The sequence below is a fragment of the Symphalangus syndactylus genome, chromosome 8, assembly GCF_028878055.3.
Source record: "Symphalangus syndactylus isolate Jambi chromosome 8, NHGRI_mSymSyn1-v2.1_pri, whole genome shotgun sequence".
NCBI lineage: Eukaryota > Metazoa > Chordata > Mammalia > Primates > Hylobatidae > Symphalangus > Symphalangus syndactylus.
In genome coordinates this window covers 65,807,147-65,834,280 of record NC_072430.2, presented here as the reverse complement: position 1 = coordinate 65,834,280, position 27,134 = coordinate 65,807,147, and positions in this window count along the sequence as shown.

The window sequence follows — 27,134 nt, the reverse complement described above, 5'->3', positions numbered from 1 at the left end:
TGAGCAGAAGTGATATTTATGTACCATAAATTCCTAGCTTTGAACAATTCATATTTGTGGTCACATCTGGTTTCAGGCTACATATTTATGTAACCGTTTCTCAGAGCATTGCAGAGAGCTTACTTAAAATGTAATTGAAAATGTGGGTATAGAATGAATTACTTTTAAGTGTAGTAATCATTTAAAATGTACCAGGATTAAAGGTCATTTAAGTGACTCATCTCTGGAAACACAAAGTGAAAAGATAGAATTCTTAATTTAACTGTTCCTTAGATTTGTTTTTTAGCAGAATTTTAAAAGTGCCTTAAACATACCTCATACTGATTTATTCAAGACCACACATCAAACCATAAGTGAATTCTTACATAAAATGTCTTATTTCTAAATACCAGAAAATAATCTGGTCTTAACCTCAAAATGTTTAGGTTATGAATGACATGCAAACAATATCATTTTTAGCTGTGTATCTTACATGTGGTTATTTACATGTAATGACATACATCTGAAGAACAGGGGCACAGGTAAAATAACAAAATGATGGTCAATTTAAACTTAACCTTTGCAAATAGGCTTTCTGTTTTTCAATTAGCTTTGTTGTTTAGGTTTCTGTCTACCGTATTGCTATTATAAAACCCTGCAGCACCATGTTTTGGTAGGGGCAGCAACATAATGAAAATGCCTGTTTTCCCTTCCACTTTTAAAAGAAAGTGCTCTAGAAAATGGAGCATGAATTTAAAATTCAGTCACATGTATCTGCACCTCAGCATCATAAAAATAGCAGGGATTTGGCCGGGCGCGGTGGCTCAAGCCTGTAATCCCAGCACTTTGGGAGGCCGAGGCGGGCGGATCACGAGGTCAGGAGATCGAGACCATCCTGGCTAACACGGTGAAACCCTGTCTCTACTAAAAATACAAAAAATTAGCCGGGCGTGTTGGCGGGCGCCTGTAGTCCCAGCTCCTCGGGAGGCTGAGGCAGGAGAATGGCCTGAACCCGGGAGGCGGAGCTTGCAGTGAGCCGAGATCGCGCCACTGCACTCCAGCCTGGGTGACACAGCAAGACTCCGTCTCAAAAAAAAAAAAAAAAAAAAAAAAAAAAAAAAAAAAAAAAAAAAAAAATAGCAGGGATTTGACAAATTTGCACATGTGCCCCTTTTTGGGGATTTGAAAAGGGAATGTTGCATCTTCTTTTGGACTGAAAATTCTTCCTATGTTGGAAATGTCTTCAGCAACTACAGCAAATTAGATTTGGCCTAGAGGAGTCAGACCTAAAAGAAATCCTACTTTGGACAAAGTTAAAATATAATACACATTGAAAATGCAACACATAATATCAACTTTTATGTACAGCACTTACTTCAGCAGCCTGTGTACTCAATTGGAACAATATAGGGAGATTAGCATGGCACCTGTGTAAAGATGGCATGCAAATCCTTTTATGCTTCACATTTTACAAAAATATAGGTTATAGACATGATCTGCATGGGATTAAAAACTGTATGGAAATACAACAAAATGGAAACACTGATCATCTCTGGGAATTAGAACTATTATTTTTTAACCTCTCTGTAGTTTTAAATTTCAACAATGGGGGGTACAAATTCATAATCAGGAAAAAAAGCATTTAAACATAAAATGATGTATTTATACAAGCTGACTATTTGATTATCCAAAGACAAAAGCAGAATTTACAAAAGTGAATGAAAAATAATGTTTTTCTTTAAGTCTTAGTGCCTTGGGGAAATAGCTTCTAAGCTCTTCTGAACAGAATGATTTTGTGAAAATAAAATGTTATGCTAACTCCCAGCATGAAAAACAGGCAGAAAAAAAAGCTGCCTTGGTGGGGTAAGATAAGAGCAGATGACCAGATGAGCCTTCCCCTCAGCCTCTGTGGTCCTGGAATGCGCGTATGCAGAACTGGGGCAATGCTGAATAGAGCTGGAAAGCAATTGTCTGTGGCCGAGGATTATGAACTCAGCTATGAACTCGAAGACAGAAACCCACACAAGTGATGCCTTGCCATCTAACCCAGTGCTCGTGACATGGTTGCTCCTGTAAATGTATGTTGCTTGGCTATCTGGCCATCTTATTTTCGTGGCCATCTGGTCTTTGTGATGTAGAATAGGATGGTGACAAGTTCAGGGTCCTTCCCACATTGTTTGCTCTGGAACTCCCCTAACACATGATAACTCATGCATTGGTCAAGGGGGCCTCTAGCTCCTAAGTCTTGCTTGTGAAATGAGCTGCTGAACACATGAACATCTGCAATTTAGGGCCAATTTAAATTTCAAAGCAGATTTATTAAAGTATTCTGTATTCAGTGTTACATGTTTGGAAGTGTGCTGTATCACAATTGTTGTTGACCAAATTGTGCATAGTAAAATGCCTATGGTGGAAAGCGTATGGTTATTACAAATATGATTTAAATGTGTTTTGCAGATGATTTTGTGCTAGCAATATCAGGGATAAAGCCTCCAGAACAATGCAGGGTATGGGAAATGGCCCAGCTGCTTAGACCATGCATGCAGTTTGCTCTTTTATAGTTGATCATTTTTGTACACACATACACAATATCTCATATCTTATGTACAAAAATATGCAAATAGATGCATGTGATTTGCAGTTAAGAATCTGGACCCTGAATCTAGCCTTTCTAAATTCAAATCTTGCCTCTCCCCTTTACTAGGCATGTCCTTTGGGCAAATGGGTTTATTTTTCTGTGCCCCACCTCCTTCCTCTGTAAATTGGAGGTCAAAAGGTAACTTAAAAAGATTTAAAGATATATACAAAGATCTTAGCATAGTGCCAAAACATAGTAGTCACTCAATAAATATTATGTATTATCATTTTATCATTATATCGTATTTATTTTCTAGAAGGAATTATACATAATCTTAGTAGGTGTTTTGCGGGGAGAGGGACCTCCGCGGGCAAGGAGAGATCCTTTCCATTCTGTACTATTCTCTACCATTGGATTTGCTGTTCTTTCATATACATTACTTTTTTATTTTTATGACAGGAGGGATTTCTTTGTTGTTTAAAGGAAAACTTTAGACAAATTAAATTTAACAGAGTTTAACTGAGCAAAGAACGATTTGCAAATTGGGCAGCCCCCTAAACAAGAATAGGTTTAGAGACTCTGGTGCTGCCACATGGTTGGAAATTTAGGGATAGAAAAAGGAAAGTGATGACATATAGAAAATGGAAGTGAGTTACAGAAACAACTGGGTTGGTTATAGCTCAGCGTTCTCCTTATTTAAACAGTTGGCCACTTGTGATTGGCCAAAACTCAGTGATTGGTGCAAGAGTAGGTTGCAGTCGATTTGTTTACCCAATTAGGTACAGTTCACTATGTTCAGAAAAGCCTTTAGGCCAAATTTACAAGGATGCAGCTTTAAGCTAAACTTAATTTAACTTTGTGCAGAAACATTTTTACTTCTTTTTCTTTTTGTATCTCACTATTAAAAAACACACAATCCAGGATTGTGTGTTGGGTGGGTGGGTGGATGGATGGAGAGAAAGAGAGAGAGAGACAAATAGAATAGATAGATGATAGACAGATAGATAGATAGATGATAGATAGATAGATATGATAGGTGGGTGGATGGATGGATGAATGGATGGATAAAGGTTTTTAAGTAGAAATAGAAGGGAAAATAAGCTCAGACTTGCTTTTTAAAGGCCCTCCTTTCTTTCTTTATTTATTTTTATTTATTTATTTTTTTGAGTCGGAGTTTCACTCTTGTCACCCAGGCTGGAGTGCAGTGGTGAGGTCTCTGCTCAATGCAACCTCCTCCTCCTGGGTTCAAGCGATTCCCCTGCCTCAGCCTCCTGAGTAGCTGGGACTACAGGTACGCACCACCAAGCCCAGCTAATTTTTTGTATTTTAGTAGAGATGGGGTTTCACCATGTTGGCCAGGCTGGTCTTGATCTGCTGATCTTGTGATCTGCCTGCCTCAGCCTCCCAAAATGCTGAGATTACAGGTGTGAGCCACTACACCTGGCATTTTTAAAGACCCTTCTTTCTTTACAAGATGTTATACTTTTCACTGCTTAATTTTAATCCCTAGTAAATATTCTGGTGGAACTCCCTTTCTCCTGCCTCCTCATTTTGTGCTAATTGCATCATCATAACCCCTGACCTTACTACTTTCAACTCATCTTCCATTTCTTCTGGAACACACACTTTTTTACAACTGGAAAGTTGTAAAATAGAAAAGATTCATTGTTTTTACTCTTTTAAAAGAAGGTCACATGAGTCACTTGAGGGGGTCCACTGTTAGGCACAGACTCTGCCCTCAGGAAGTTGACAGTCCTTTGAAGAAGATGAATGAGTAACCACACAAGTGCAAGATGTTAAAACCACCATGAAAGGGGTGAGCTCAGAGTCCTGGCAGGGCACAGGAGGCATCTAGAAGGAGGCTAAGGAGTGACATCTATTCTGGGACACTGGAGAACAATACCAGTGAGCTGTGTCTTGTACAAGTCTGAGTAGTAAGCCATAAATTGATCTTTGCTTCTTAACCAGTCCTTGCCCAGGGCTGCCCTGCTCTTGATAGGGACTATGCTCTATAGCCTGAACTCTAAAGTTAAACAGCTGCCTAGAAACCAGAGCTGAAGGGATGCAAGAGAGAACAAAGTACTTGGCATTCACTCAATGATTTCCTTTAAAGGTGGAGCAGGTACTGTCCCCAGCTCTTGTCTCCTCACCCTTATCACCTCAGTGTACAGGAGTTGCACCTGCCCCCACCTCTTTGTTTGAAGGCTTTCTCTGGTCTCTGGAACCCACTTTGCTACCCACTTCATGAGCAAGAAATACCAGGAAATTAATATTCTCAGGAGAATTCCCCAATCAATAACTGACAGGAATTAGAATATAAACATCCCAGCTCCCTTGCCCCTTGGGTGGGATGACTATGAAGTTTGTGTTTCCCCAGAAATGAGCTCCCATTGATCACAGTGATAGGTCCCTGTCCTTCCCTTTGCTGTCTCACTTTTCCTAGTCCCCTAATAGTGCTCTTTTCACCTTCCAAATAAGGCTTTTACACTAAATTCTTGTCTGAGGCAACCCAACTTAAGACCCATGAGCAAGCCCATTTGCAAACAAACACAACAACCACTTTTTATATTATCCTACATTCCCCACCACTCTCATCAGATACTATCTCTGTTTCCACTCAGGGACCTGTCACAGTAGTCAGCACACCACATGCTTGCTGCTCTGCCTCCCTCATTGAATTGTAAGGGCTTTGAGAACATGGACTCTGTCGCTCATCTTCCCATCTTCAGCACCTCAATAAAGGCTTTCTAAATGAATTTCCTGTGGGTTCTGCAATCTTCCTCAGGGAGAATGCCTCAACTCAAGATATATTACCAAATACCTGGCAAGAAGGACAAGGTAGGTGAGTATGGGAATGATGTCCTAGAAGGAAGAGAGGAGAGAAGTAGCCCTGATAATGTATCCACAATCAAATGTAACCCCTGCCCATGGGAAAAGTACACACATTAGTGTGCTTCAATGTGTCTGTCTCTAAAGTAGAGATTAAATAACACTTGCCATGATTTAGTGTAGGAAAACTGCTTTGAAACTTCAGAAAGACTCTATATGATTAAAGTAGTAGCCACTGTTCCATTATTTAAATAACCTCATTGGCAAAGACCATGCATTAGTCATCACAGCAGAGTTTTTTATATTCACTGAACATCTTTCATCTGAGGCCATCACTATGGTTTATAAACATTAACTCAACATATTCCTCAGGACAACATCCAGACTGGTCCTTTACATGAAGGAATAAACTGAGGACTGGAATGGCTAAACAGCTTGTCCCCAAACATCCATAGTTGGGGCCAGGCAACAGGTTACCATTAGGCAAGTTAGTAATCAAGAGATAGCCTTATATAAATATTTGGGTAGATGAGACAAATAGATCAGATAGGCAGACCCATAAGGAAAATAGTACTCTCTCCTTTTTTCCCTGCTTCTCATAGAAACAATCTGGAATTCCCAACGGGGTCTCTAGAAAAACCTCCACTGAATAACAGGTTTCATGAATTATGAAAATCCCTGCAAAATATGTCAGAGTTGCTTCGTGCTCAGCAGCTTCTCTGTGCATCCCATAGGAGCCCATCGAAGTGGCCCTAGATTTTTCATGCTTCTGGCAATAAAACTAACTGTACCTTTCAGCCAGATAAAGAGGGAAGGCTGCTGTACCTTTATGAGACACAGATGGGTGAGGCATACATTAACACGGCTTCCACTGCAGTCAAATACGATCCCTCTGTTTCAGCATCTGGTCTGCAAACACAGAAGGACTCCTTCAGTGAGGCTCAGTGAGGCCAGATCAAGGTGAGAGGATCACTTAAGCCCAGGAGTTTGAGAGCCACTTGGGCAACATAGTGAGACCCCCATCTCTACAAAACCTAGAAAAATTAGCTGAGCATGGTGGCTCACGCCTGTGGTCCCAGCTACTCCAGAGGCTGAGTCCAGAGGATCATTTGAGCCCCAGAGGTGGAGGTTGCAGTGAGCTAGGATCATGCCACTGCACTCCAGCCTGGGTGACAGAGCAAGATGCTGTCTCAAAAAAGCAAAAAAGAAAAAACAAACAAACAAAAAACAAAAAAGAAAGCAGACTCAGCTCAGTGGCAAACCCCACTGGTGGTTAGGAGTTGCCAATTCCCACTTTGGCCAGTGGATCATCCAGCTGAGGGGTAGAGCAACTTGTGTTCTCTCCCCAGCTGGCCCTCAGAGAGCACCAAAATCAGTAATACTACAATGTGAAGCACAAAGCACTAGGAGCGCTAGGAACACGCAGATTTTCCACCTGGTTGTGCCTGCTGTTGTGGCTTTGGAAAAATCACTTTTCCTTCCTGCTTTTTGGGCTCCCACAACTATAAGGTGAGGAATTTTAGCTATACCTCTAATCTTCCATATGTATCATTAAACCCTTGCATTCCAGAATTTTCGGGAGCCCATTAGAAGGTCCCCAGAGGTAAAACACCAAGATCCCCAACCCAGCTACAACCAATGGCTTTACTTTTATCTCTGTCTTTTATATATTGGGCTTCCATGTGAGATTGCATTGGGGAAAGAGGGTAGGCTTGTGTTTGCTCAAAAAAAAAAAGTTTGAAAATCACTGGTCTTGGCCGGGCGCGGTGGCTCACGCTTGTAATCCCAGCACTTTGGGAGGCCGAGGTGGGCGGATCACAAGGTCAGGAGATCGAGACCACGATGAAACCCCGTCTCTACTAAAAATACAAAAAAAAAATTAGCCGGGCGTGGTGGCGGGCGCCTGTAGTCCCAGCTACTCGGAGAGGCTGAGGCAGGAGAATGGTGTGAACCCGGGAGGCGGAGCTTGCAGTGAGCCGAGATTGTGCCACTGCACTCCAGCCTGGGCAACAGAGCGAGACTCCATCTCAAAAAAAAAAAAAAGAAAAGAAAATCACTGGTCTTAATACCTGCTTTTTCTGACTTTGAATACAAAGAGGAAATCATTTGATAGTTCTGATATCCTATGGTTCTTTTATATCAGAGCAGAATGGAATTGAAGCATGTCCGTGCAGAGAAATCTTCCAGCAAAACTAGCCAGTGCACCAAAGAGCTCCCAGGAAGCTTCCTAGAATCAACAACCTCTCACGCCTTAACATCCCCTAGTTTCCTCCTGCCATTAAGGCTCGGTAGAGCTTTCCCATCAAAGGGTGCTAATCTCTCTTCTTCTGTTAACTTAATTGGAAAGCATCCTCCAGTCTCTGAGCCCCATATCTCCTCTCACAGGCAGATACTTACTATAACTATCATAAGTCACGCTTTCCAAGGCACACAAGATGAATAGTTGGTCCCGTGGGACATGCTGACAGAACAGCCCTGCAGACCTAGAAACATGGTGTTTTGTGTTTTCAGTTCATGCCTTTCCTCTAAATGGGGAAGAAAACACTTTATAGTGTTTGAAAGCATATATTATGGGGCTAGACTTCTTGGGCTTAAATCCTAGTTGTACTTCTTACTAACTTCTTGGCCTTGGGCAAGTTTCTTAACTTTTCTGTGCCTACGCTGACACATCTCTAAAAAGAGAATAATAATAATCATGCCTATCTACTTTTCAGGATTTCTGTGATCATTAAATGAGCTCATACATGTGAATGCATGTAAAGTGGTTGCCGTTTAATAAGCACTACAGAAGTGTTTGCTAATTAAAAATACATACACACATATTTATCATCATACACAGAGAGAGACAGAGAGAGAGAGAGAGCGAGAGAGAGCACAACTACTATTGTTCAGGCACTGTGCTGGCCAGGCATTTTATCAATATTGCTTTTATCTGTGTATTTCTTATATATCCAGTAGCAATCATTTCACCCTAGTGGATCAGGAGAAAGAACTGAAATTTCTACATAAGCAAGTAGTAAATATAAAATTGGGAATTTTGTTCCCTAGTCCCAGCATCTCGCCATAGACCACCCTACCTTGAGAGACACATGTCTTAAACATCTCACCTGGCAAAAGCATCTGAGGTGGTATCTCATAACAGAGAACACACACAGCCATTTTTACCCTTTCTTCCAGTTAAAGTGAACATTTCCTGTGACTGGAAATCAGTTAGCTATGGATGAAAGACTGGCACAAACCAACAAAAGCACGTTCTGAGTATCAGTTAGTTTGTATGGCTTGTGACAAGAATCTAAGAGAGAGTTCAGTTCTCATTCCCAGCTTTGTGATAAGATGCCCTTGGTGGCCATCTGGCTACAGGCAATAATACCTGCAATTGTAAGCTGGAGCCAGCTCCTATAAGCTCATGAGAGACAGCTGTTAAATCTCAGGATGTTTTGAGGATGTTGTTAAACACAGCCACTGTTCAAAATTATATTCTGTAAATGTTCATTACATTCTAAAGAAAGATAGTAAATACTCAGTTAATCATTTCTTATTTTAATGCATTTTTCTACCACCTATGTTCTTGAAGTTACTGACATCGATTCTGTCTGTATGGTGGACATACTACGTAGTGATGAGTTACTCTATCTCTCTTCCCAGCTCAACTCTCTGTGGTGTCGCACTGGAAGCTGAAATGGGGCCATGGAGGGAGTATTTATACCACAGAAACTGGCAAATGCCACAAATCAGAGTTAGGTTTATTGTTTTTTTGATTATATAGTCTTAAGAAAGTAACAGATAGATATTATTAAAGCAGATTAAATGTAAAAGTGTGTTGCATCTACCTCAATATATTTATTTATTTGTGAATTACTATTATTATTATTTTAATTTGAGACAGGGTCTTACTCTGTCACCTGGGCTGGAGTACAGTGGCACAATCTTGGCTCCCTGCAACTTCTGCTTCTGGGGCTCAAGTGATCCTCCTGCCTCAGCCTCCTGAGTAGCTGGGACCACAGGCATGCACCACCACACCCAGCTATTTTGTTTGTTTTTTGAATCTTAGTAGTCATGGGGTCTCACCATGTTGCCTAGGCTGGTCTTGAACTCCTGAGCTCAAGTGGTTCACCCGCTTCAGCCTCCCAACGTGCTGGGATTACAGGCATGAACCACCATACCCGGCTGCAAGATATTTATTAATTAGAAAAGGACAAACAGTAACTTTACAGTTCAGTGTTCTGGCAGATACCACCTTAACAAAGAGATTGTCTTGGTCCATTCTGTGCTGCTATAACAAAATACCTGAGACTGGGTAATTTATAATGAACACAAATTTATTGGCTCATGGTTCTGGAAGCTGGTAAGTCCAATGCGCCAGCATCTGGTGAGGGTTTTCTTCCTGCATCTTCTCATGGCAGAAGGGCAAAGAAGGTGAGGGAGAGCAAAAGAGTAAACTAGTGGCCTCAAGCCCTTTCATAATAGGCATTAATCTATTTATAATGGTAGAGCCTTCATGACCTCACCTTCTTCCTTTAGGCCCTACCTCCCAACACTGTTGCATTGGAGATTAAGTTTCCAACACATGCTTGTTAGGGGACATATTTAAATCATAGCAGTGATTAAGGTTATCACCAGTAATAAGATATATCAACATCATGTACCCCTTGATAATGCTGTGCTTAGAAAGGCACATTACTTCTGAAATATTCTTGCATAAAATGAATAACTTTAACATAATCATGAGAAAATGTCAAACAAACCAAAATTGAGGGATAGGCAACAAGATAACTCACCATTATTCTCAAAAATATCAAGGTCCTGAAAGACTAGGACATACTGAGGTATTATTATCACAGCCACAAGGAGAAATGACAACTAAATGCAATGCGGGCCCCTGATAATCTGAATAAAGTCTGCAATTCGGTTAATAGTACGGTGCCAATGTTTATTAGTTTTGACCATTATAACTTAACTGTAGGTCTAACATATTTCAGAAGAAAAATGTGTTGCATCTACAGCCATTATATAATGAATAGCACAAAAAATTGAGGAAATATTCTTTCCGTACTCAACAACTGTTATCGAGTTCAGTTTGACAAAAAATTTTCTCATGTTGTTGTTGAACAGGTGAAGTTCTTTCAAGGTCTTTGTTGTTTTACTTTTGCTTTACTTATTAACATAAACGAAAATACCAATCAATATTCATATCCGAAATACATTCATTTGTCAACTGCAGTCGTAAGTTGGCTATGGATACGAGACTGGCAAAAATCAACAAAAGCACTCTCTGAGTATCAGTTAATTTTTATTGCTTGTATTAGCATTTGTATATATGCTATCCATTATATCAGTAAAATTTATAATAAACATATACTTCTTTTTCAGGGAGTCAGTTGTTAAACATTTACCACCACATCACTGCATATCTGTCAAAATTATTCATCTTTTCTTCTCTGGGGCTTTTTAAAAGAAATTATTGGGGCCAGGCGCAGTGGCTCACGCCTATAATCCCAGTGCTTTGGGAGGCCGAGGTGGGCGGATCACGAGGTCAGAAGATCGAGACCATAATGGCTAACATGGTGAAACCCCGTCTCTACTAAAAATACAAAAAAATTAGCCTGGCATGGTGGCGGGCACCTGTAGTCCCAGCTACTTGGGAGGATGAGCCAGGAGAATGGTGTGAACCCGGGAGGTGGAGCTTGCAGTGAGCCGAGATAGTGCCACCGCACTATAGTCTCAGTGACAGGGCGAGACTCCGTCTCAAAAAAAAAAAAGAAATTATTAAATATGCATTTTTCATATTCTGGTCTGATCTATTGGTGATTGAGTCTAGGAATCTTCTTGTGATTTTGCTGACAACAATTATATTCATTCAGATTGAAGAAAATGAATAAAATATATTGTGCCCACACCAGGGTCCAGTGATACCTCACTGATCACCCGCTATTGATTATATTAGCAGTCATACGTCTTTGAGCCAGTTTTCCAACCAGGTGGAAGTGTTGACACAAAACATGATTTAAATTAGTAAAAATTTTGTTTTGTGTGCTTATTTCATAATTTCCTGAGTCTGAAGATGTCCTTCCTATATAAACAACCACCTACATTGACTGAAACTCTTGAGGACAGAGTTTGTACTTAGTTCTGTCATTATTTTCAGAATCATTTTTCTCTTTTTGCATTACAAGCTTCAAATCTGGCCCACAAACTGACCTTCTCAACAGTAATAGTAGTAAGGAGACAGAGCTCAATCCTAAGTTACCCTAAAGCTCATTCAACCCCATTTTTTAAATCTTTGTCAATCCAGTGCTCAGCACATGGCCTGGCACTTAATGGAACGTCAGTGAATGTTGTCAATGTCATCCAGCCCTTTGAGGGCTGCAATACTGCTATTAGTTCACTCTAAATAATGTGTCTTTAGAACAGTCCAGAAAATGTTATGTCCTACCACCAATAACGGTCTCTGCCTCCTCCATGTCTTGCCAAATACTTGGGTCACATACCTTTTGCAGCTCTCTTGATTTTGCCTAAGTGTAGCCCAACGACAAAGAGAGGACCATTCAGAGGAATTATAATGCCAGATGAACAAAGCCAAGACTTACTTAGGTTTTTGCTGGGCTTGAGAAGAGTCTGGGTTGTTTTCTGGGGTGGGGCAGGTTGATGGTAGGAAACTGCTCTGCTAGAGAGGCTTTGGCAATTACTCAGAGATGTTCACAAGGATTTATTTCTTAGAGTGGTTTAATTTCCAGAAAAATTGCCTTTAAAAAAAGCTGGATAAAACAGGTTCCACATTACACTTGTATGAGTTGTCCTGAATGGCATAAATTATTTTTCCTGAGGCTATTAGCTCAGAGTCTGAGCAACACACTGGTGTTTTTACAGGAATCTAATGCATAGAGATCACGGCTGACTCTCCATTTTGTATAATTCCTGACCTAGTACTGAATCTCACCAAATGTTGATGATCTTCAACTCATTCAGCAACTGGGAAATAATCACATTCAGACATTTCTACCTGGCTTGTCACAGCTACTAATGCCACCCTTTAAAAAAGAAATACCCTTCTGAACCCTATCAATTAATGTCATGGTCTCAAGATGACATTGCCAGGCCCTTAGACCCAGATTTCCTGTTTCCTCCTAGGACGCCACCCCTGTCCCACTTTCAGAGAGCGTCTCTGGGTCTTGGCTGACGTTGTGCCTAGTGAGTTCTTGTCACTGCACACTGACAACAACTCCCCTCACTTGCAGTTTTCCTGGTGGGCTACTTTCTTCAATGTGGATCCTTTTATCTCTTTCAATTATAGTAAGACCAATAGGAGGAAAGTCTTTTGGGGAACAGCAGAATTGCAGCTTCTAGGTGGGTGGGGAAAGGACCTAATTCACAGCCTTGGGTTGACTGGTTGTTGTGTGTGCCTGGGCAGCTCTGCCAGCGCCTTGCACAACCAAGGGGGCAAGCCTGTGGAGGGTGGGGGTACACAGGGAACTCACCCTGCTCCTGTCTGCCTGTAGGGACTTGTCCACATAGTTCAAATGGCTGTAGATCTCAGTTCATTCTAAAGTCTACTAACTGGTTATGTTTTCCTGAACCACATGCTTAAACCAACTTCTTCCACATAAGCAGCTTTTACCCATATGATATCGCTATTACAGGAAGGAAGGATTTTGTCACTCTACCCATGGTACTGTGTGATGTAGTCACCAATCCTCAAAGCTAAATTACAACGGTGCCGCATGATTGGAGAGTGAGTTGTTTCTTATGATGGTTGACTTTTTTATTGGACAAGGGCTTAGAGCCTAGCTACAGGAAGTTGTTTCTTTTGGATACAATCCTAGAAGTTTTCCTATTAAAACATTCTTTCTACCTTTCCTATTTTCAATACCTATCAGGTCTATGTAAATATCACCATCCCTCTCTTCTTTGCCCAGACAGCTGTCACACTATTTAGCTTTTCCTTCTATAACATTCTACTTAAAGAGGTTGCCAGTGTCACTTTCCCTCCTCTAAAACTGGGGATTAAAATTCCCAGCCTTCCAGAACAGGTAAATAATTGCTTTGTGATGAGAAAAATCAATATCTGCTACCACAGGAAGTGGGGCAGGAAGCAGTTGGACGAAGGCCTTCACTTCAGCTGCGCAGCAGAGTCATTTGTGTGACCCCAAAGGTTATGCTTTCCTGCTTGTTTTACAAAAAGCTGATGAGCCAGGCAGAGGAACCAGAGTCCAGATAGGACTAGAAGTGTGTGCCAGGTACTCTCCAGTGGAGAACGCAGGGCCCCGGGGCAGCCGCTCAGTTAGATGTATTGTTGACCCAAGGTGAGATTTAAGAGGAGATAAAGACTCCCCTTCAGGGAAAGGGAAGAGCAGTGAGCAGTTCACCAACATTCCCCACCAAAGTGAAGTACTCAGATATTGTGGAGTTCTCTCTTCTAATGCTAAGGGAGCTACAAGGACATTTTGAGCCTGTTCAGTCATCTTTTGATTGAAATCAGGGAAACTCAGTATGCTTATGGCTTCCAGGGTCCTCAAACCTTTCTAGCCCCACTTAAAAAAAATAGCTTATTGAAATATAATTTACACACATAAAATTTGTCCCTTTAAAGTATATAATATAGTGGTTTTTAAAATATATTCACAGTATGTACAGCCATCACACAGTCAATTTTAGAACACTTTTAGCACTTCAGAAAGAAACCCTGTAGTGTTTACCAATCATAATCCTATTCTCCTATCACCCCATCCCTAAACAACTAATAATCTGTTTTCTGCTTTATAGATTTGCCTATTCGGGACATTTCTACTTTCTATCTCCATAGATTTGCCTATTTTGGACATGGAGTATGTATAATCTTTTGAGACTGGCTTCTTTCACTTAGCAGAATGTTTTCAAGGATTATCCATGTTGTGGCATATATTAGCACTGCGTTCCTTTTTATGGCCAAATAATATTCCATGATGTGGATATACCACATTTTGTTGATCCATTCACCAGGTGATGCACATTTGGGTTGTTTCCATTGTTTGGTTACTATGAGTAATGTTGCTGTAAGCATTCATACGCATATCTTTGTGTGGATATATGTTTTTAATTCTCTTGGAGTAAGATTGCTGCATTATATGTTTTGAAACACTGACAAACTTTTCCAAAGTGGCTGCTCCACCCAACAATCCCACCAGCAAGGTATGAGGGTTCCAATTTATCCACATCCTTACCTACACTTATTATTGTCTGATTTTTTTATTTTAAGCTTTCCTGGTGGATGTGAAGTGGGTCTCATTTGTGTTTCTTTTGTGAATAACGATGTTGAGCATCTTATCATGTGTTTATTGACCTTATAATTAAACACGTCTTGTCATCTGTTTATTCTCCTATGGTAAAATGTCTATTCAAATCCTTGCCCATATATATATTATATTATATTTTATATAATATTATATATATATTATATTATATTTTATATAATATTATATATATTATATTATATTTTATATAATATTATATATATATTATATTTTATATAATATTATATATATATATATATATATATAGAGAGAGAGAGAGAGAGAGAGAGAGAGACAGGGTCTCACCCTGTTTTCCAAGCTATGGTGTGTTAGTGTAATTATGAATCACTGCAGCCTCAGCCTCCTTGGCTCCTTGGCTCAAGTGATCCTCCCACCTCAGCCTCCTGAGTAGCTGGGACTACATGCCCATGCTGCCATGCCTAGCTAATTAAAAAAAATTGTAGACACAGGGTCTCACTATGTTACCCAGGCTAGTCTTGAACTCCTGGCCCCAAGTGATCATCCTGCCTCAGCCTCCCAAATTGCCAGGATCATAGGCATGAGCTACTGCAGCTGGCCTCTTGCCCATATTTTTTATTTATTTATTTTATTTGTTTTTTTTAGAGGAAGTCTCGCTCTTGTCCCCCAGGCTGGAGTGCAATGGCGTGATATCGGCTCACTGCAACCTCTGCCTCCTGGGTTCAAGCAATTCTCCTGCCTCAGCCTCCCCAGTAGCTGGGATTACAGGCGCCTGCCACCAAGCCTGGCTAATTTTTGTATTTTTAGTAGAGACGGGGTTTCCTCATGTCGGCCAGGCTGGTCTCGAACCCCTGACCTCCAGTGATCTGTCCGCCTTGGCCTCCCAAAGTGCTGGGATTACAGGCATGAGCCACCGCGCCCGGCCTCTTGCCTATATTTTTAAAAGTTTTTAGAAAACATCTTACTTTCTAGTTATGATCATTCATAAACCAGCTGAGCAGTTTTAGGGAGAACACTTTACATGGTAGAGTGATATGGATAATGGAGTTTGTTTAATATATTTGAGTGGGTTTCTTTTAAATAGGCTTTTTAAAAAGCAGCTTTAGGTTCACAGGAAAATAGAGAGGAAGGTACAGAGATATCCTGACTACCCCCTGTCCCCCACACACAGCCTCCCCAGCTATCAACATTCCCCACCAGAGTGGTACATTGGTTAAGATTGATAAATCTACACGGATACATTATCATCAAAGTCCATAGTTTATATTAGAGTTCACTCTTTATGTTGTATATTTTATGGGTTTTGACAAATGTACAATGATGTGTATCCACCATTGTAGTATCATACAGAATAGTTTTTACTTCCCTCAAAACCGTTTAGTGCTTTGCCTATTCATCCTTTCTCTCAGACATTGATCTCTCTGTAGTTTTGCATTTTACAGAATGCCATCTAGTTGTGATCATACAGCATGTAACCTTTCCAGAATGGCTTCCCTCACTTAGTAATATACATTGAAGTTTCCTCCATGTCTTTTCATGGTTCAATAGCTCATTTGCTTTTAGTGCAGAGTATTTCATTGTATTGGATGGACCACAGTTTTTATTTATCTATTCACGTACTGAAGGCTACCTCGGCTGCTTCTAAGTTTTGGCAGTTATGAATAAAGCTGCATAAACGTCTATGTGCAGAATTTTATGTAGACTTAAGTTTTCATTTCATTTGGGTCAATCCCGTGGAGTGTGATTTCTGGATCATATGATAAGAGTGTTGTAAGTTAGTTTTGTAAGAAACAGCCAAACTGCCTTCCAAAGTGGCTATTCTATTTTGCATTCTCTGTAGCAATGAATGAGAGTTCCTGTTGCTCCACAACCTCCCCAGCATTTGGTTTTGTGTTTTGGATTTTGGCCATTCTAATAGGTGTGTAATAGTACCTCACTGTTGTTTATACTTGCAATTCCCTAATAACGTAGGATTCTGAACATCTTTTTATATGCTCACTTGTCATCTGTACATCTTCTTTGGTGAGGTGTCTCTTCATCGGCTCATTTTTTCACTTGGGATGTTTGTTTTTTATTGTTAACTCTTAAGATTTCCTTATGTATTTTGAATAACAGTTCTTTATCAGATATGTCTTTTGCAAATATTTTCTCCCAGTCTGTGGCTTGTCTTTTTGTTCTCTTGACAGTATCTTTCACAGAGCAGAAGTTTTAATTTTAATGAAGTCTAGCTTATCAATTATTTCTTTCCTGGACCATGGCTTTGATCTTATATCTAAAAAGTCATCACCACACCCAAGGTCATCTAGATTTTCTCTTGTGTTTTCTTCCAGGAGTTTTATATTTTTGCATTTTACATTCAGATTTATGATCCATCTCGAGTTAATTTTTGTGAAAGGTACAAAGTCTGTGTCTAGATTCATATTTTTGTATGTGTTAACTTTGTACATTTTAAAATTGGGTTGTCTTTTTTATTGTTTAGTTTCAAGAATGTATATTCTAGTTATAAGTCCCTCACTTCACTTATCTATGATATGAGAATATTTGGTCCCATTTTGTGGGTTTTTTACTTTTTCGATGATGTACTTCGAAGCACAAAAGTTTTTAATTTTAATGAAGTTCTATTTGTCAATTCTTTTCTTTTGTCACATGTGAATTTGGTGTCATAGCTAAGAAATCATTACCTAATCCAAGAACAGGAAGATTTACTCCTATGTTTTCTTCTGAAAGCTTTATAGTTTTAATGCTTATATTTAGGTCAATTATATGTTTTTAATTAATCTTTGTATTTGGTGTGAGATATTGGTATAACGTCGTTCTCTTGAATATAGATATTCAGTTGTTCTGGCACAATTTATTACAAAACTATTCTTTCCCCATAATTTTCCTGGCACCCTGGTCAAAAATCAACTAGCCACCTAAGGTAATAGGGTTTATTTCTGGACTGTCGGTGCTATCCCATTGATCTGCGTGTCTATCTTTACAGCAGTACCACAATGTCTTGATTACTACAGCTTTGTGGTAAGGTTTGAAATTGGGAAATATGTCCTCTGCTTTTTCATTTTCAAAATTGTTTTGTCTATTCTGAGTACCTTGAATTTCCATATGAATTTTAGGATCATCTTGTCTATTTCTGCAAAGGAATAATCTGGGATATTGATGGGGATTGTGTTGAATCTGTAGATCAATTTGGGGAGGTTTGCATTCTTGGACGGTTCATTGCTAGCGTCTAGAAATGCAATGGACTTTTATATATTGATCTTGTATGGCAAAACCCGGTTGGACTCATGTATTGGTTTTTTTTTTTTTTTTTTTTTTTTTTTTTTTTTTTTTTTTTTTTTTTTGAGACAGAGTCTCGCTCTGTCGCCCGGGCTGGAGTGCAGTGGCGCAATCTCGGCTCACTGCAAGCTCCGCCTCCCGGATTCACGCCATTCTCCTGCCTCAGCCTCTCCGAGTAGCTGGGACTACAGGCGCCCGCCACCGCGCCCGGCTAATTTTTTGTATTTTTTTAGTAGAGACGGGGTTTCACCGTGGTCTCGATCTCCTGACCTCGTGATCCGCCCGCCGCGGCCTCCCAAAGTGCTGGGTCATGTATTGGTTTTAATGGGCTTTTTAAAATTTTTGATAGGTCTTGCTTCCACTTTGCACTACTCTCCTCATTTCTGAATTCCACCGTTTTTTATCTTTTTTCAATTTCTCTAACACACTAAGCTCCCCCTTGTCACAGGGCTTTTGCACATGCTGTTTTCTGTCTGGATGTCACCCTTCTGAATTCTTCCACCTGGCTATTTTTCACCTCTCCCTCCCTGAGCTGCCCCCAGCTCAGTCCATGTCTGGTCCCTTTTGGGAAGCCATCATAGTACTGTGTTTCTTCTCAACATTTACGTTAGCTTATGAGCTCATTTGTGTTATATTTTGACCAATGTCTATTTCCCCAGCAGACAATAAGCCTCTGTTTTTCTCATTATTATATTTTTCAACATCTACATAGTGCCTGGCACATAGTGGGTACTTAACAAGCATTTTTTGAAAGAAAAAAATGAATACATAGTTAGCACTGGGAACATGCACCTATCACAAAGAACTTTGGGCAGGTTGGTAGGGGGAGCAAATTTAAAATTGGGCATACCATCTGTGTAACCAATTCTGGCTTCCTTCTGGGCAATTACATTCCAGAATGGAATGCGATTGTCTGGGAGAGCAGAGGCATTGAGTGTGTAGCTAGTAACGTGGTTCCCCCAACCCCCACCTTTCTCTCTCTACTAAAGTTTCTTGCCTTGTGGTAGGAAACCCAGAAAGAAAAATCCAGCCATCTGAGTCATTTGCAGATGACTTCTTTGTCTGCTTCTTACCTTTCCTGAGGTACAGCTGACTTATGAGGGTGGGGGGAGTAGAGGAAGGTGGGGAGTTGAAAAGATTCATTTACTTTCCTTACCAAATTAATTCACTCTAACAAAAATAGGGAAATCCCCAACCAGCTGTTCCAGTGACTAGCAAGAAAAGTATTCTCTTGGAACACTCTAACAAAAGACACACTTTGTGTGCTGGCTGTCTTAAAAAGAATGCTTTAGAGCCTTCCAACTATTGCCCACCCTGAATGCTTTATAAATATCAGTGGCAATAGTTAGAACGTCTTTTTTTTCTTAATTGAAATTCTGGTGCTTTGGTGATGGCATAGATCCCTGGAATCAGGAGAAACGTTGGGGGTGGTAGAGAACCAAGAGAAGACTAGCTCAGGGGCCAAAAACATGGAGCCAAGACGTGGTGGGGCTGCCACTTGTTGGTGTGTGACAAACTTTCTGCCCTATTCTTGGAATCCAGGTTCCAGTTGTCAGGCCAGACAGAAGGAAAATGTTTGCATACAGAGAAAGAAGGTTGGGAAGTAGATATTTTTCACTTTGATGTGTATTTTTGACGTTCCTTGTGCATCTGAAGTGGGGTTTTGCTTCAGGTGTTTTGAGACCTTTTACCCATGGTGAAACATTGTGTTGTGAAACTGCAAGACCATCGTGATAGGGGCCACTCTGTTTTGTCTTTGGGTCTTCATTGCCTACCACAATGCCTGGCTTAGAGTAGAGGCTCAATGAAAATTGGATAGAATGTCTTAAATAAGATGATGCATGGCAAACTTACTTTTCAAAGTAGATTTTACAGCCCTGTGAAGTAAGCTCACTTCCTGTGTTTTTTATTTTATCCTGAGGCTCATCCTTTTTATATTCTGTGCCACAAGATACAAATTTATAGTACTTAATTTTTAGTTGTTTAGAGTAGATAATTTATTATAAATAAATTCCGTAAGCAAATAAATGAAATAATTGTTTTGCTGTCAATAAAATGTAAAGGAAAATCATTCAAAAGTGAAAAATATAGCTTACTAGTCATGGTTTTTTAATGTTTTGTCATAGGAAATTTTAAAATACTAGGAATTTATATTGAAACAAGAATGGAAAAGGAAGTTTATGAAAGCACAATACTCAAATCCATTTACTTTCTTCGACTAATATATTAAGGTAAACACCATGCAAGAACTACCCTTTCTTATCTTTCCTCCTATTTCAGAATACTTCTCTAATAAAAGAACAAAATTACAATTTGAGTCCCTTCTTCTGAACTCTCCAATCCCTATCAGTTATGTTGATGTGGGATGTCTTAGAGCAGAGGTTTCTGAGTACTCATGGGCAAGTTTCCAGTTGCTTCCTAACAATATTGCCTGGGACAAAATAGAGACAGACTTCTAAGTTGGGGTGACTTTACTTGAGTTTAATAATTTGCAAATTGTTACGACCTAAATGGGTCAAGATCACTGAACTTGGGTTTTCTTAGATTTCCTCTGCTCTCAAAGCTTTGCTTATCATGTGCATGCTATTTTGGTTCCATAAATATTCATTGAGCACTGATTGAAGTACTCATCTAGATTCTGGGAAAAGGGCAATGAATAACACACAAAGCTCCTCTTCTCATGGAGTTTATATCCTGGTGGAACTTATTATTTTCCCCATAGTAAAATGAAATAAAAACGGTGTAAATCTCACAGCGCTGCTCTTAGGATTCAATGGCAGGGTAGGGTAAGGAGGTGGAAGACAAAAACTGAGAGACAATATCCACTGGCTTTTCAAGGATCTTGGCTGTGTGTGGATGTAAGAAAAGGTTAAGGGAGACCCATTGTTAGGATGCAGATATGTAGGCATGGTTTTTAGCTGGAAGGGAGGAAGCATTAGAAAGAAAAATTGCTGAAAACATGAGAGAGAAGAAAAGAATGAGATCAAGAGTATAGGAGGGATTAACCTTGATCAGGGAACAGAACTGTGACTCCAGATGTCACAGGAAGAGTTCTGAGTGGAGAGACTGAAGGTGTTTTTATATAACTAGGCCCTGGAGACGTGTCATTTAAAGTTGTGAACGGTTTCCCGTATTAAGAGGTAGGAAATTTGAAGGTTAATGTTTGATGTCCCTGAGGCATTTTCCTGGCTAGATTATATGGTATGAGGTTTTTATCATGGAAGTAATTTAAATATCCCTAGAAACAGTACACCAGTGTTTCTCAGAATTTGTTCCCAATACCACCTGCATCAAGTTACTGTGGTACTTATTAAAACTACATGCTCCTAGGCCCCATACCAGGTGCTTCAAAATAGGATCTCTGGAAGCTGAACTTTGAAAGTTTCATTTATTATTTTGGTAAAATACACACAACAAAATTTCCCATTTTAAAGTATAAATTCAACAATAGTATATTCACAGTGTTGTGCAACCTTAATCACAATCTGCTTTCAAAAACATTTTATCACTCCAAAAGGAATTCCTATATCCAATAAGCAGTCACTCCTCATTCTCTCCTACCCTCAGTCTGACAACTACCAATCTGCCTTCAGTATCCATAGATTTGCTCATTCTGGATATTTTCTATAAATAGAATCATATGATATGTGGCCTTATGTGTCTGGCTTCTTTCACTTATCATAATGTTTTCAAGATTCATCCATTTTTATCATAATCCAGTGCTTTCTTCCTTTTTATGGCTGAATAATATTCCATAGTATGATATACCACATTTTCCTTATTCAGTAATTTGGCAATAGACATTTGGGTGTCTCTTTCTTTTGTCTATTGTGAACAGTGCTTCTGTGAACATTTGTGTACAAGTTTCTGTTTTAACACTTGTTTTTCATGAGTATATACCTAGAATTGCTGGGTAACATGGTAATTCTATGTTTACCTTATTAAAGAAATGCCAAACTGTTGTATACAGTGGTTGTACCATTTTACGTTTCCACCAGCGCAGCAATATGGCTCCAATTTCTCCGTGTCCTCACCAACACTTATTATACTCCATGTTTAAAATTATAGCCATTCTGAGTGAGTGTGAAGTCATATATGACTATAGTTTTAACCTGCATTTTCCTAGTGGCTAGTGACATTGAGCATCTTTCCATATACTTCTCGGCCATTTGTATATCTTCTTTGGAGAAAATTCTATCCAGGCCCTGTGCACATTTTTTAACTGTATTGTTTGACTTTTTGTTGTTGGGGTATAGGAGTTCTTTATATAATTTGCAAATATTTTCTCCCATTCTATGAATTGTCTTTTCACTCTGTTGATAGTATCCTTTGATGAACAAAAGTTTTTACTTTTGACAAAGTCTAATTTATCTGTTTTTTATTGCTTGCAGAAAGGCACCCAAGTTGATTATGATTTTTATGACCGTGATTATAGCACTAAAACAACTAATCTTGCACTGACAGTATTACCAAGATCCTATCTGTTGAGGATAATATATTTCTGATAGCTAGATTTGCTTTAGGTGTATATATGTAAGAGTATCAAAAATTATGCCCATTTCATTTACCTGTGTCTTTTTCAATTAAAAGATTCTTTTTATTAGCATAAGTATTTCACCTTTAATTTTGATTATAAATAAATTTCATGCCTTATTTAGAAGTGTTAAAGAAAAATAAAAAACAAAACTGCTAAGTAAAAATTGTTTAGCTATCATGACTTGCCTGTTATAGTTTCATTGGTCTAAACATTTACTTTTATATAATCTGTTTGTATTTCACATTTATTTTGCTCATCAAAAATTTATTGAGCATCTACCACATGCTTGATAATATGCCAAGCACCAAAGATAGGAAGATAAAAAGACCTGATCTCTGTACTCATGGTTTTCACCATCTTGCAGGACACAAGAACACAGATGCTGAAAAGATTATACTGCACAGGACGTTTCTATAGGAGAATGAGACTAAAGGGCTGTGAGATCACAAAAGAAAGAATTGAAAACTGTATTCTTTTGGTGATGGGAACTCAAAAGAATTATTTTGGGCAAGGGAGTTCCATGAACTCATTTAATTTTTTTGAAATGTAATTCTGGCAGCAATATAAGGATGGACTGGACTAGAATAGACCAAAATTGGACAGTGAAGTCAGTAAGAATGGGTACTTTGGCAATGAATTCTCACCATACTGTTGTTCAGCCCTTAGAATTGTTCTAAAATGTTTCAGATATTGCTGTGACATAGGTTTCTTGAACTTTTATTAGGGAAAGTTTCAAACATATAAAAAATTCTTTCATGTGCTATCAGCACAGCTTCAGCAATTATCAAAAACATGCCCAGTCTCATTTCACTGATTGCCCCCAATAGCCCCCTTCCCAGGGATTTTGAAGCAAATCTCAGACATTGTATTATTTCATCTGTGAAGATTTTTACATAACTCCAACAGATAAGAACTCTTAAAAATATATCTCAATACTATTATCCTACCTAAATAAAGTTAATAATACTTTACTAATGGTATGAGGTTTTTAAAACTTAAGGATTTATGTAAATATTCACATATAAAATTCTATATTATTTCTTATGGAGAATTTTTTTCCTTAATACCTTTGGTAAGGGATGCATGAGTGATTGAGTTTCTTAAAGACTAAAATCATGCTTCTTCAAATACATACAAAATACACAGTTTTCAGAGCCACATCAGTTATTAGCTCTTTTATTACATGTGTATAGCAGGGAAGTTTCTACTTTGTTATACACTCATAGTTTGAAAACCATGTGTATAAGTTGAGCTGTTGAGGAATTTTCCTTTGAGTTTTTTTTTTTTTTTTTTGCTAATAATAATTCCTCACATTTGTATCATGCCTTGAATTTTCCAAAGTGCTTTCATGTCTATTATCTAGTGAACTCTGAGAGTTCTGCTGTGCAAAGATGTCTATTATCTACTGTTTACAGTTTTTTAAATCAATTTTACTTTGTTGTGGCTTTTGGGCTTGGAATGAAATAATAAACAATATATGCAAAATCCTCTACTTGTGAGCCAAGAGAGACTTTGTAGTCAAGCCTGCATGAGGATGAAAGAAAATTAGTGTAACATCTCATCAGTTATAATTTACTTAATTTTCTGTAGTATGGGAATATTTGGTATTTATACACACACTACACACACATGTGTATAAGGATTTTAAATCCATAATTACAACTCAGTATTTTCCGTGGGCTCAAAACCCACCTATAAATTTCCAGAACCATTTGGAAAGGGTTGTATTAATAGTAAGATTAAGAAACATGGCAACACATGCATTAGGAAGAGTTTGGGGCTGAAACATTCCGAGAGATCACTCATAACTGATGCTCCATCCTTTTTATCATCTTTAATTTTTGTTAACATGCCCAGACATGCACTAGACACAGTTATCTTCAAAACATTCTGTAGCAGAATAGCTTAGTGTCTGTTAACCAAAGACATGATACAAGTATTATATTTAATATCGATTTTTGCTCTTCACCCATAAAATACAGAACATTGAAGCACTCTTTTTAAACACAGCAAAAATCTGCCCCATGATTAGAAAGGAGTACAGCGGTTGACACTCTACTCTGTACTCCAGAGGTGTGCTCTGGAGTAGTACAAACTTGGGTTTACAAACTTCTAGAGTTAAAGAAGCTGCATGGTCTGTCTTCCAATTTAGGTTCCTCCAGTGGTGGACTGGAGTCTATTTTACCTGATCCCAAGAGCTGATTGTTAAATATGCAAGAATTTTGCAAACTGGTATTTAAACTGTCAGTTGCTTGAAATCAGCCAGGGTGGGAGTATTTACACCACAAAAATGAGTCAACTGTCAATCTGGCTTCCCTCCTCATCCCCCAGAGCCATTTTACCAGCACACCACTGCCTCCCGGGTAAGTTTAAGGATAAAATGAGTTCGTTTATGTAAAGCGCTTTTCATAGAGCTCCCCATAGACAAAGCATTCGGTAAATACTAGCTACCATTATTGTTATTATTATTTGCCATTGAAAATAAATGCAGCCAACTCTCAACTGTTTATCAAATTGATAAATCATCTATGTCCTATGTTTGTTTGTTTTTGTCCCTATTTGACAATTTTACTAGCAGCATAAAAGGGAATATGCTCAGTCATAGGAAAAAAAGCAGTGAAATCCTAATCAACCCATGGTAGTGCTTATTATTATAGCATCGTGATCTTGACAAAATATTTGCTGAGAAAGAATTAAAGTTGAAAAAAATGAAAATGGGATTATATCTAAATTTAAAATATTCACTCTATTTTTGTCTTCCTTAAAACAGCTCATCGAAATTCCATTATAAATAGAAAATGACAAAATAATTATTTTGAACACTTGTAGAAAAATATTACAAGTCTAGATTTCAGTAATAAATCATAGAATTCCTGACACACATTATCTTAGGCCAAAAAGGGAATTATTGGTTCTTGTAAATCTCAAAGGTAAAAATCAAGGGGTAGGTCTGTGTTTGGACACAACTTGATGCAGGATCGCACCAGGCCATGAGTGCTCGGTTTCTCTGGCTTCTATTAGATTATCGCTATTTCCAGTCTCCATGTGGCAGCCTCAGCAGCTCCAAACTTTGCCTTTAAAGTGGAATGCTCTTCCCAAATCATGTCTCTCAGGAAAGAGAAACTCTTTTTTTTTTTTTTAAATAGTTCCTGTAAAATTCCTGAAATTTATTTTGATTGATCTGGCTTTGGCCACACATCTGATGCCTGTTTGGGAGAATATCTAATGGGGTAAAGGTAATTTATTTAAAAAAACCAAAAAACTGTAAGAGTATATCTAACAGGGTAAAGGTAATTTGTTCCCCCTCCCCATCAAAAAAAAAAAAAAAAAAACCTGTGGTGTTATTACACTAAGATAAAATGGATGTCATGCAACCAAAATACAATTGTCTACTCCAAATCATCTTCATTGTGATTGAATTCACGTTGATGGCAACTCATGTATACATGTAGAGCTAGCACACTGCTTTCTCTTGGAACACAGTTCTGATAATAACCTTCTCAGATCAAGTTTCAGCCCAGGGCACTTCTGAAGCCATTAAAGACCCTAGTCATAAAGAAGCAAAAATAGAGATAGTATCACTACAGGAACTAATTTGAGAAACCCAGGTAAAAGAATGTTTTAAAAAGCAAATGCTAGCCAAAAAATAATTTATAACACCTCCTGCCAGGCAAAGTTCAAGTTTCAGCTAATAGGAGAATATTCCTGGTATGATCTCGGTGCCTTCCTTAACCAAGAATTAGAGCTCCATGGTACAATGACCTTAGAAATTTTGAAAGCAGTAGCACCAGGAAAAGTGAGAGGTCAAAATTCTGTGTGTTCTGTAATGGACACAAATCTGTTGGCATTTAGAAATTCCACAGTGTTTTGCTGTCAAATTTGTTTTAGAATTTCATTTCAGGAAAGTAAGTTCTAACTCTAATGTTATGGAGAAGTTTAAATATTTATACCAGAAAAAATAAAAAGCACAAAACCCTCTACCCCGGAGTCTCAACCATTGACAAGTTACATAATTCTAACGAGTGTAAAGTATCAAGCTCTGTACATCTTGCTCTCTGCTGGGAAGGTGATGCTTCTGTTTCTCTTGGCTGAAAGTTTGTTTGGCCTGAGCTGGATGTCAGCCTGATTCCTAACCCTCCTCATGGAGTCACAGGCTGTAATGCATGAGTCACAGAGGTTAAAATGCAGCCGTTTCTGGTTTATATTGTATGTGGATTCTGTAACACTCTTGGAATAGTGTTCCATGATTCATATCCTCGTCTGGTATGCCTTAGCCAAATGCATCTTCTGGTTTGGTGATGTATATTGAGAGCCCTACGATGCTTATTGAGTATGGAGTGATTTAAGGAAACCATTTTCTTCTATCCCCTGGGAACTTTCTTTCTTATAATATCCCACCCAAATGTGATTTGTTTAAAACATTGTGATGCACACTTTTATCTTCACCATTAAATATGTCATACTAAATAATCTTGTGGCCATACCAAGGAAACACCAAATATAAGAAGAGCATTTATTTTACAAAAAAGAGGAGACACATCTGTAAATATTTTGGAGCGTGAGCATATTTCCCAAAGATCTTGAGATTGGATGTTGGCACCCTGTGTGGCCCTGAAAAAAAAAAAACTATCTTGGGTCTTTTGTAATTGAACTAGAAACTGTACCAACCCAGAGTTTATAAACAGTATCA